The sequence below is a fragment of the Macrobrachium nipponense genome, chromosome 17 (assembly GCF_015104395.2).
Source record: "Macrobrachium nipponense isolate FS-2020 chromosome 17, ASM1510439v2, whole genome shotgun sequence".
Classification (NCBI taxonomy): Eukaryota; Metazoa; Arthropoda; class Malacostraca; order Decapoda; family Palaemonidae; genus Macrobrachium; species Macrobrachium nipponense.
The window spans coordinates 88,877,960-88,888,713 of record NC_087210.1 but is presented as its reverse complement, the minus strand read 5'-3'; the positions used below and the strand labels follow the sequence as shown (position 1 = coordinate 88,888,713).

Genomic DNA, 10,754 nt, shown 5'->3' with positions numbered 1-10,754 from the left:
TTGACTGAAAGTGTAACAGGTCTTGAAGTATACACACGTAATGTTCACTTTCCAGCAGTCTATGCACACTTCTGTTTCAATCACTTGAATGAAGAATCAATATCGCTGCTAATCCAAGGTGAACGCATTAAAAACCAGGATTATCATGTACAATACCACACTTTATTAAAGAATTATGTACATCTATATACAAGAATATTCAACACTAATGTCACAGGGAATACATATATGGCATGAAGGTAATTAAACCTAAGAAAGGTGATTATAAAGTGATATGTTACCTAGTTCATAGTGATTGCATTCGTTAGGGTACTAAAATGCTTAAAAGTATACAAAAACTTCGTTACGGAAGAAGCCACACAAATTCAAGGGAGGCTGTAATGTTATTAGTCCCATGTTATTTCTCTCTCTCTCTCTCTCTCTCTCTCTCTCTCTCTCTCTCTCTCTCTCTCTCTCTCTCTCTCTCTCTCTCTCTCTCTCTCTCGTACATTAGTAATTGTTTTTATTTTGTCACTAGACATCTCTCTGCTAGAACTATTTTTTTACACAATAATATTAGATTATATTAACAGCGTAGCAATTTATCACTATTTGTTTTGATTGATATGAATACACAATAACAGTAATGATCCAATAATAAACATAGCGTGTTTCGTGACAGTAGTGAATTCAATTGTTAATGACGGATATGGTGGACAGCATAATTTTTTTATATAAAAAGACCGATAATGATAAGAAATAAGGACTTCACTTGCAAACAAATTAAACCGGTAAAGGGAAAATTAAAGCTTACAACTAAGACCTCGGAACCACTTAAAAAACAAGATATATATATATATATATATCTTTTTAATCAGTGCCTGATACCTGGCTGAGAACTAAATAGCTGCTTCAACTTGAAAAACAATGATTATCGGTAGGCGAGACCTCTTAACGCTAACTGCCTTGTTTCTACCGATATAAGGGTATAAGATCATTCTTTATGAATAAGAGATGTGTACTCGTATATATCAAATGGCTAGAACTGTAGAATCTTCGTTAAATATAAGAATTTTGTATAAATGAAAGTATGACACTGATCCCCTCCCCCTCTCGCCATTTTCTATATCTTCAGCTGCAGTGTGTATACTTCAGGCTGGAGGAAGAACTACCAGGAAACCTTCTTCATTTGGCGTAGATCATAATCATTCAACAGAGGATTCTGTGTAACGTCATAAGGGTTCTCCCATTTAGTGTCTTCTATACTGTTTTTTTCCATCTGTCCATCTGTCTGTGGTGTTTTCGCATGGTAACACTGCGTCCCGGGCTTTAATTAGTTACACTATGTGTAAGTTTCAGGTAAATAAAAGGATATCTGGGTATACATTTGCAACTGAAAAGTATTTTAATAATTTACTGTATGCGAATTACACCGTTAATATTCGAAATAGGATTTATTTAAAGCCCGGTACGCAGTGTTACCATGCGCAAACACCACAGGCGGATGGACAGATGGAAAAAAATAGTATAGTTATGCATGCAAGCAACCATTGCCTATCTGCCTGATATCATATTGGCGGGGTGTCCTTCAAGAGGTCCTCTAAGGGCTAAAATCTATTTCGACCGCTCCTACTGGGTCCCTATGCTTGACGTAATTTTCTGAATATGCTTTCTCCAACAGTATGCCCGGCATAGGAGGCATCATTGGAATTCCTGTACAAAAACTGTACCAATTTGGCAATAATTTTTATACCAATTCCTGGCAAGTAGAAGCTGTAATTATCACATTCAACATTTTTTCCTGGCATCAGTTTCGTCAGGTGTCTCATGATTGACAGATTTGCAGAAGTAAATTTTGTTTGTGGCTATTGATTTCCTGAAATTTCCTCTTGCCTCCCATCCACAGAAGGCCAATTCCTCCATCACTTTTGATGCACTGGTTATGTCTGTACTTTGGCCTCTAATTAGCTCATCCTGGGCTTTCCTAGCCTGGTGATCACTGGCTAGCTCCTTGTTTAAGACTTCCTGTTCCCACTTGTTTATGTCCTTGAATGGTCTCTTCCTCACGAAGTCCAAGTTACAGAGTTCTAAATTTGTCACCAAAATCTGTATTGCGAAAACTGGTTATGATGTTAGGACAACAGTTAATGTTATTAGGTTTTCTTTTTCATAAAACCTTCACTGTACAAAACGATATCTTAAAATCTAGTCTGCGGAAGCTTGTCATAAATAAATTCTAAAAATATTTCACATTCTGATTCATGTTTGATATTAAGTAAATTCAATGATTTTACATACAGCTCACCTCCACTATGCCCTTATACCCTTTGACAAAGTAAGATAATTACGGTTACCATGTTTAGTCATTGCTGGGTTATCTTAACAAAATGACAAAAGCTGTACCACAGCTCATGGACTTCGTACACCGATTTTCGGTGCAAAATCGTGAAGCCTGCTTGCAAACTATTAGCTGTTTAAACACAATACGTTGCTTCGTTTTACGTGACTGAACCGAGAAGCAGTTTTTAAGAGATGATTACCCTGGATGATGTACATTATCCTCGAAAAAAAAAATGTTTCCCAATAAATACAATCATTATTTCCGTAAGCATAATTTTATGTTTGAATTTTTGTTCTTATTTTCTAGGCTTTACGTCAGTCACCCCAAGCGAAATGCATTCATTTCTTTTCTTGGGGGGAGGGGGGCTGGAAGCTGAGAAAGGAAAGTGGAATTGTTATCAGAAGGGAGATCGTACCTAAACCTTCCACTATTGTTATTGGAGATTTTGACATTGTGTGTGGTGGGGTTTGGTGGGGAGGGGGCGGTCTGCCACGATGTTTAAATTTGCTGTGGGTTTTTCGTTTCCTTTTTTGGAATTATAGTCTCTCTCTCTCTCTCTCTCTCTCTCTCTCTCTCGTCTCCTCTCTCTCTCTCTCTCTCTCTCTCTCTCAGCTGAAATACACGATGTAAAATTCTTCTCGTCTCTCCTTTCACCTACGTTAACCTTTTCACCCCTTCTACCTTCCCTCACATTTCTTAATCCTTCTTACTCCATATAAATATATACACACACACACACAGAGTTCATCTAAATATCTTCCGTCCTCTTCTTTTTTAATCACACTCCACATTCGCACTTCACTTCCATAAAGGAAAAATGGCTCAACAATCGACTCACATTCCCACTTTACTTTCTGTACTGGGAGCACATCCACGATTCAGCAATTAAGTATGATTTTGGCATTTACCTTCTTTTTTCTACAGTAATTTCCGTTAAAGTGAAATCATTTAATGTTGAAACAGTAAGAGAAACGCAACCGAAATTTCAACACTATTGATTTTTTCACATTCTTTAAATAAATATTTAATGTTATTGCCGTTTCTCTTGAATTACTGAAGAAAACTGATATGAGTAAAATTCGCAAAAGTATTGACCTAGAGAGATGGAAAAAGAGATCGACGAATAAAGGTTTGTAAAACCGAAGACTTTCATAAGATCCGCGGCGATGCCGTTCTTCGTCAACCGACGAGATGGCATTTAACAACAAGCTACTCTGGGTCATCCTGATCCGATGCAACCATGCCGTCCCTGAAATGCATAAAATTACATTAAACTCTGTAACAACCGGATTTGCCAAAAAGCAAATGCACGAAATAAACGCCAACAATAATGGCGGAGAAAGGCATAAAATATTTCAAGCTGAAAATGAGCAGAAACTGATAATGAATTAATTTCTAGAAACCTTAGCAAGAGCATCAGAGAGCAACAATTTCTCGGCACTGGAGTAAGTCTAATTTTTTAAAAAGTGGGTATTTAAAAAAAAAAACATAAATAATGCGCATGTTAAACAGTAATAAAAAAATAGTTTCTAAAAAAATATAGCTTATTTTCATTTTCGTTGGTGAAACAACGCTCTATTTGACCGTAGATTTTAGCACGCGCCCTGAGTAAGCTGGAGGTCGGATCACGCTTTGTTAGATTGTACTGAATAGTATGTGATAAAACACGTTAATTCGTCTAGGAAAGGGTATGTGAGGTCTTTAAACAACCCCAAGTTCCTTTCTGTTCTTACGGTGAAGCAGTTTGGTCATTTCTATACTGTCTCGTTATTAAGATTTAAAGGGTCCAAATATGTATTATGAATGGACTGGTGTTCACATCACCACAGCAGAGCAGCACAGCAGCAGCTGCTCTCCCGCTGCATCCTGCGGTTGTTCACCCACAACCACACAAAAGGACAGCCGAATACTTCCTCGTTGCCCGTATAGAAATAAATTCGATGGTTAGTTGAATTACCATCCACGGGACAGGATGGATGTCACGCGAGACAGAGATGTACGAGTTATATTTCAAGTTACTATAATAATTCATATTACGCTAATAATTTCTTTCCCTGTAACCCCTTTCATCCCTTTACTGTACCTCCGTTCAATATCCTCTTTCTTTCCTCTTATCTTCCACCTGCTCCTGACTGTTGTTACCAAGTGCAACTGCGAGGTTTTCCTCCTGTTACAGCTTTAAAAACTTTTTTCAGAGCTGAATGACCTCATAGCTCGCAGTGCTTGGCCTTTGCCCTGAATTCTTTATATCCCATTCTGATAATTCCTATTCACATAGTTTTCAGTAATCATAATGTGATGGCAACACTTTCTTTTTTTCTCTCTCTCGATCGGGGAAGATCAGCATTGAATTTGGGCATTTCCTCAATTTTGATATGCTTGAGGAGGTCGGATGTTACATGCCTCCTAGTGCTAACCTCTTCTGCGGGAAAGGACCTAATTTCTGATATACTGTATATACATATATATAATATACATATAATGACAAAATCCACGAGGGAACGATGGAGTCCTGCAAGTCCTTTCGACTGCTAAGTAAAGGATAAGAAGTCGAAAGTCCTTGTCTCTATTTCCTTCGTGGATTTTTGTCTTTTATTTTTATATCATCACGTTCCATTTTTTCGTGATTCATATATATACATACATACATATAATATTTATATACACACTATATATATATATATATATATATATATATATATATATATATATATATATATATATATATATATATATATATATATATATATATATATATATATATATATATATATATATATTGGAAGGTTTTAAGACTACTTATATGGGCCCAATAAACACACTCTTACTCAGGCCTATCATGTATTAGTGACGACCCGTTATCCAGATCAACACCACGACGACCTCTTGATAATGTCAGACAGCTACACATTATACGGTGCTGCTCTAACAATATAAATTAGCACATCCGTTCACGCACCCGGGTCCTTGAACCTATGGCGACATCGACCAGAGCGGATTAAGTTTAGGACCTCTAAATCTACCAACGGTGACGTGACAAAACCGGGGCATCATTTAGACTTGCGACTGGTTATCTGAGCTTATGGGAAACAGCTGGTTTTCTCTTTTTCTTTGATGAACTGGAATTGCAGCTACATGATTTTAATGTACTTAAAAACCTTTGGGTGTAAAAAATACAAATTCGCAATTCTTTTATTTAAATTGCATGGAGGCCACGTTCGTATAATTTATTTAAAAGAACTTTAGGCGTATGAATATCTAAATTCCCCTGCTTGCTTGTCGGTTCACTTGGATGTATTTTACTTCTGCCTGCTTGTATGATTTCATTGGCGTTTGGTGATGTGTTTTAGCAAGTAATTATTTCGTTTACTGTTAATTATATACGGTATCCTTTCATTTAACTCCTGTAATCTTTTTACCCTTTATTATAACTCTCATGATCATAAATTTCGTTTACTGTTAGTAAAAACGCATGCGAACCCTATTGGAATATTATCTTGATTAGTAATTCAAGAATAAATAAACAAAAGTTCTCGACAATAAAGGATCTTTAGTTTTCATATTTATTTTTCATATTTAATTACGGGAATGCTATGGTAAATAACAATTATTCGTGATTTCAGGAAAAAGTACTTTAAATCAATAAAGTATTAATAGCATTCCAAGTTGTTAGAACAAACTAAAACCTAATCACAAGTACGCGTGCAACTACTATGGAAGATTATATCTAAATAAATATCAACAACCGACACACTAAAACTATCTTACGAAAGCCAAATCATACTATTGCCAACAACGATTTTTCATGAATGAGCAAAATATAATCAAGCCAGTCAAACCCAAGTAAGATTTAAAATTAAATACTCATAAAGCTAAAGGAAAAAAATAAAGCCTCATGCAATTAAAAGGTGTGGACTCTGGAAGATTCATGGTAATTAAAGTGAGCTGCTGTTATTATTATTATTTAATTATTTTTTTTTTTCTCCCCCACAGTCCTCCAATTCGACTGGGTGGTATTTTATAGTGTGGGGTTCCGGGTTGCATCCTGCCTCCTTAGGAGTCCATCACTTTTCTTACTATGTGTGCCGTTTGTAGGATCACACTCTTCTGCATGAGTCCTGGAGCTACTTCAGCCTCTAGTTTTTCTAGATTCCTTTTCAGGGATCTTGGGAGCGTGCCTAGTGCTCCTATGATTATGGGTACGATTTCCACTGGCATATCCCATATCCTTCTTATTTCTATTTTCAGATCTTGATACTTATCCATTTTTTCCCTCTCTTTCTCTTCAACTCTGGAGTCCCATGGTATTGCGACATCAATGAGTGATACTTTCTTCTTGACTTTGTCAATCAACGTCACGTCTGGTCTGTTTGCACGTATCACCCTATCCGTTCTGATACTATGGTCCCAGAGGATTATTATTATTATTGATTGATTAGTAATGAATTATTCAAGTTAGTTAATTAATTGAGTAGGATTGAAATTATTATGTTTATTAATTAATTATCTAGTTATTATTAAGTTATTATTATTATTGGAAGAATTCATTGGGAATTCAAGTGAGCTAATTAAGTTATTCTTTAAATTTCTTATTCTTATTCGTTATTATTAAATTATTATTATTAATTATTGATTATTAATAATTCTTATTATTCTTATTCTTAATTAACTTATTTTTATTTAAGTTTACACAATCTAGTATATATTTGGAAGATTCAAGTGGGAATTCCAATTCAAGTTGAATTAATTATTATTATTCGATTTTTAGTTATGATTATTATTGATTAGTATTTATTATTATGTTATTATTATAGGATTATTATTATTAATTTATTATTATTATTATTTATTAATTATTATTATTTATTATTATTATTATTTATTATTATTATTATTTATTTAATTATTATTATTATTGAAGATAGGGAATTCAAAGGAGCTTATTAATTATTATTATTATTTTTATTATTATTCGTTTCTTATTTCTTATTCTTCTTCTTATTCTATCTTAGCTTATATTGGGAAGATTCAGGGAATTCAAGTTGAGCTATTTCTTATTCTTATTCTTTTATTCTTATTCTATATTTTCTTATTTCTATTATATTATTATTATTATTATTATTAATATTGGAAGATTCATGGGAATTCAAGTGAGCATTATTATTATTATATTATTATTATATTTATTATTATTATTATTAATTATTATTATTATTATTATTATTATTATTATTCTTTTCCTGGCCACACCCTAGCGATCTTAAAATGTTTGAAAGACCACAGATTACACCAGTCTCTAGCTGTTACTCGGCGCCATCTAAGAGTCTCTCTCTCTCTCTCTCTCGTCTCTCTCTCTCTCTCCTCTCTCTCTCTCTCTCTGCTCTCTCTGCTCTGCTCTGCTCTGCTCTACGAATCGACTCAGTGCATCGCGTTACAAAAGCATCATCTTCCGCGATTGTGAGAGAATCGAGAAAATTACCCCGTTGCTCTGGGGAGCATTTCATCTCCGACACCGCGCTGAGAAAGGCGAGACCCAATTCCCAGCCATGGATGAGAAATTGGGGCATTTCGATATCGGCGAATCGCTCCTCCTCTCTCAAACAATGCGTCTGCGGGTAATAATGATCGTCGAACAATGCCTTCTCTTATTTGTCTTCGTTTAGCATGCAAATGCAGGAACATCGAGATCATCCAACGCGGCGAGTTCCGAAGATAACTGAAATACTATACGTACGTATATGCACTTTCACATATTTATTTAGCAACGATCAGTATACGTATGCATAATATATATATATATATATATATATATATATATATATATATATATATATATATATATATATATATATATACATATAAATCTGTGTGCATGGATGTAACTTCGCGAATTCTTCCCGCTTTTTTGGATACGCTCGTCACTACAAAGCATTATGATCTAAGTTCAAAGAAATATGAAGAAATTATGATTATATATATTTATATATATATAATATACACATACACATACATATACATACACATGCTTAAAAAATCACAGTAGATGCAAGTGACTTCATAAATAAGCGAATCCTACAGGAAAATGATAGTCAGAAATCCAAGCGCTTTCGTCTTTACTAAGACATTGTCAAGGAGCGAATGAAATACAATTGGAGAGAAAGGTCTCAGGTACACAACAAGATCAAGAATACCAGATGGTTAATTGTCAAAAGGGTAAAAATTAAAAGAGATAATCCAGGATTATCGGATATCACACGGTCACAAACCTAAACAGATTTGACCCTAATCGAAATTACAAAGTATCTTTACATTCCAAAACATGTAAAAACTGAATATATTAATTTTGTTACTTATATTTATCTACAACTTTTTTCATTATGAAAGCATCAAGTTTAAATAAACCAAGACTTAAATTTAGAGCATTTCTATTATTTGACTTGATGAAAAAAAGATTCAATGATATTCCTTTTAACTGTGTCATTACATGGGATTAAGGCTCTTGCTTGACTCCAGTTAATAGGATGGTCTAAATCTCTCATATGTACGAATAATGCATTCGATATTTGCCCAGTTCTCACAGAATATTGATGCTGTTTGAGACGTTGTGAAAGAGATTTACCGGTCTGTCCGTAATAGACTTTATCACACTTTTTGCAAGGAATTTCATATATGCAGCCTGGCAGATCTTTAGGAGAATTTTTTATTACTAAACTCTTGACATCAATATTACTGAAAACAACATTTATGTTAAAAAGCTTTGAAATTCTAGGAATATCTAAAAACCTTTCATCATAGGTTAATTTTAGAATGGTATGCTTACTAAATTAAAGTTTGTCATTAGTTGAATAAAAAAACAATTTCTAGCTCTTTTCCATGCCACATCTACAAAAGTCCTTAGGTATTTAAGTTTCAATGCAATATAAATAGTTTTAATTTCAGCGTCAATAAACTGCGGGCTACACACACACACACACACACAATATATATATATATATATATATATATATATATATATATATATATATATATATATATATGTGTGTGTGTGTTGTGTGTGTATGCACTTCTCCATAATGCAATACTCTTACGATTCGAGCCAGTCTCTCTTATCTCGTACTAAGACGAGAATAATTATCTGACCATTTCCTCCCTTTACATTTAACAAAAAAAAAAAAAATAAATAAACGGTAAAAGTTGATGTTTAACAATAATCACTTGGAAATAAATTGACGCACTTTACCTGGTAATTTATTCAGAGCCTAGATTTATGAACAGAAATGGACAACAGTTCATTCCACCCCTCATGGCGAGGAATTAATGAACTGTTTGCTCTCCTGTTCGAGGGTTTGAGCATCTGAACTGTAAAGATGTAGCGCCACCGGTATTATCACACATTGTACTGTAACACCGCATGTAAACGGTTGTGTTATAAGAAAACATTCACCCTGGCCACCAAAATCTCTCTCTCTCTCTCTCTCTCTCTCTCTCTCTCTCTCTCTCTCTCTCTCTCTCTCTCTCTCAAGTTTCCGATAAAGGGCACCCAGATAACGATCGGCCTCGCCCTCTGATATAAACAGGTGTGGTATACGGGTTGCAACAGAGTTGTAGATACATTGAAACAAGGTCACAAACTAGGAAAACAGAATCCAAGATATGATGAGATAGAGGCAAAACCAATGCGTAGGCAGCGACCTGCTCTTAGATTCAGCATTTGAGAACACTCCTCTTTGAATAAACATTTGACCTTTTCATCAACGTTCTACGTCTGTTTTGCGTCACCGTTCCTGGTTTTTATAAATGGCAGGTCGCAACAGTGGGAAAGCCAGCTATCTAAGATAATTGGAACAAAGGTAGCCGGTTATAAGTGTGTCCTACTTATGTTGTGTAGAAGCACTTGTATATTTATCGATCTGAAGATAGGCATAAAAATCCTTAATGCAATCACTAGCAAGGTCGCCTATCAGGCCATTTTGACGTAAAGTGAAGGAAATACTTGGCAGTTAGTCGAATGTGACAGGTCTCAAGGTGTAAAACAGGCATAGGGCTAGCAACCTCATTCCAAAAGAAAGCATTTTCGTTCGTTCATTTATTTATTTATTTATTTCAGCCCACGCAGTCGTATGTTTGCTGCTTGTTAGTAACTGGGTGCTGTGTGGTGGTTATTGTTTTGCAGTAGTTAAGGAGGAGAGTTCTAATCCACTGATTTCTTCCCTTACGTGGAGGCAAAGAGAGGGACTTTTCGGGAACAGCATAAGTTTGCAGTGAGTGATCCTCTGAACGCTAGAGAGGTTGGGGATTGCCTCTTGAGAGGTATTTATCTACTGAGATTGGCGGATTCGCCTTGGATCGCTGAAATGGCGTGTTTCCGGTGGCTCCCTTTATTCGACATCATCGCCTGCATTTGAGTTTTCGACACCTCATACCACTGTCACGC

General features: G+C 35.1%; 1 long non-coding RNA gene across 1 annotated transcript in view; it reads right to left on the bottom strand.

The window, feature by feature from the left end:
• Nucleotides 1-397: 397 nt before the first annotated feature.
• LOC135196453 (uncharacterized) overlaps nt 398-10,754 on the bottom strand; it is a 53,811-nt gene continuing 43,454 nt past the window's right edge. The window contains exon 3 of the long non-coding RNA XR_010310414.1: nt 398-3,569. This is a non-coding gene — a long non-coding RNA (uncharacterized LOC135196453). The remainder of the gene's footprint in view (nt 3,570-10,754) is intronic.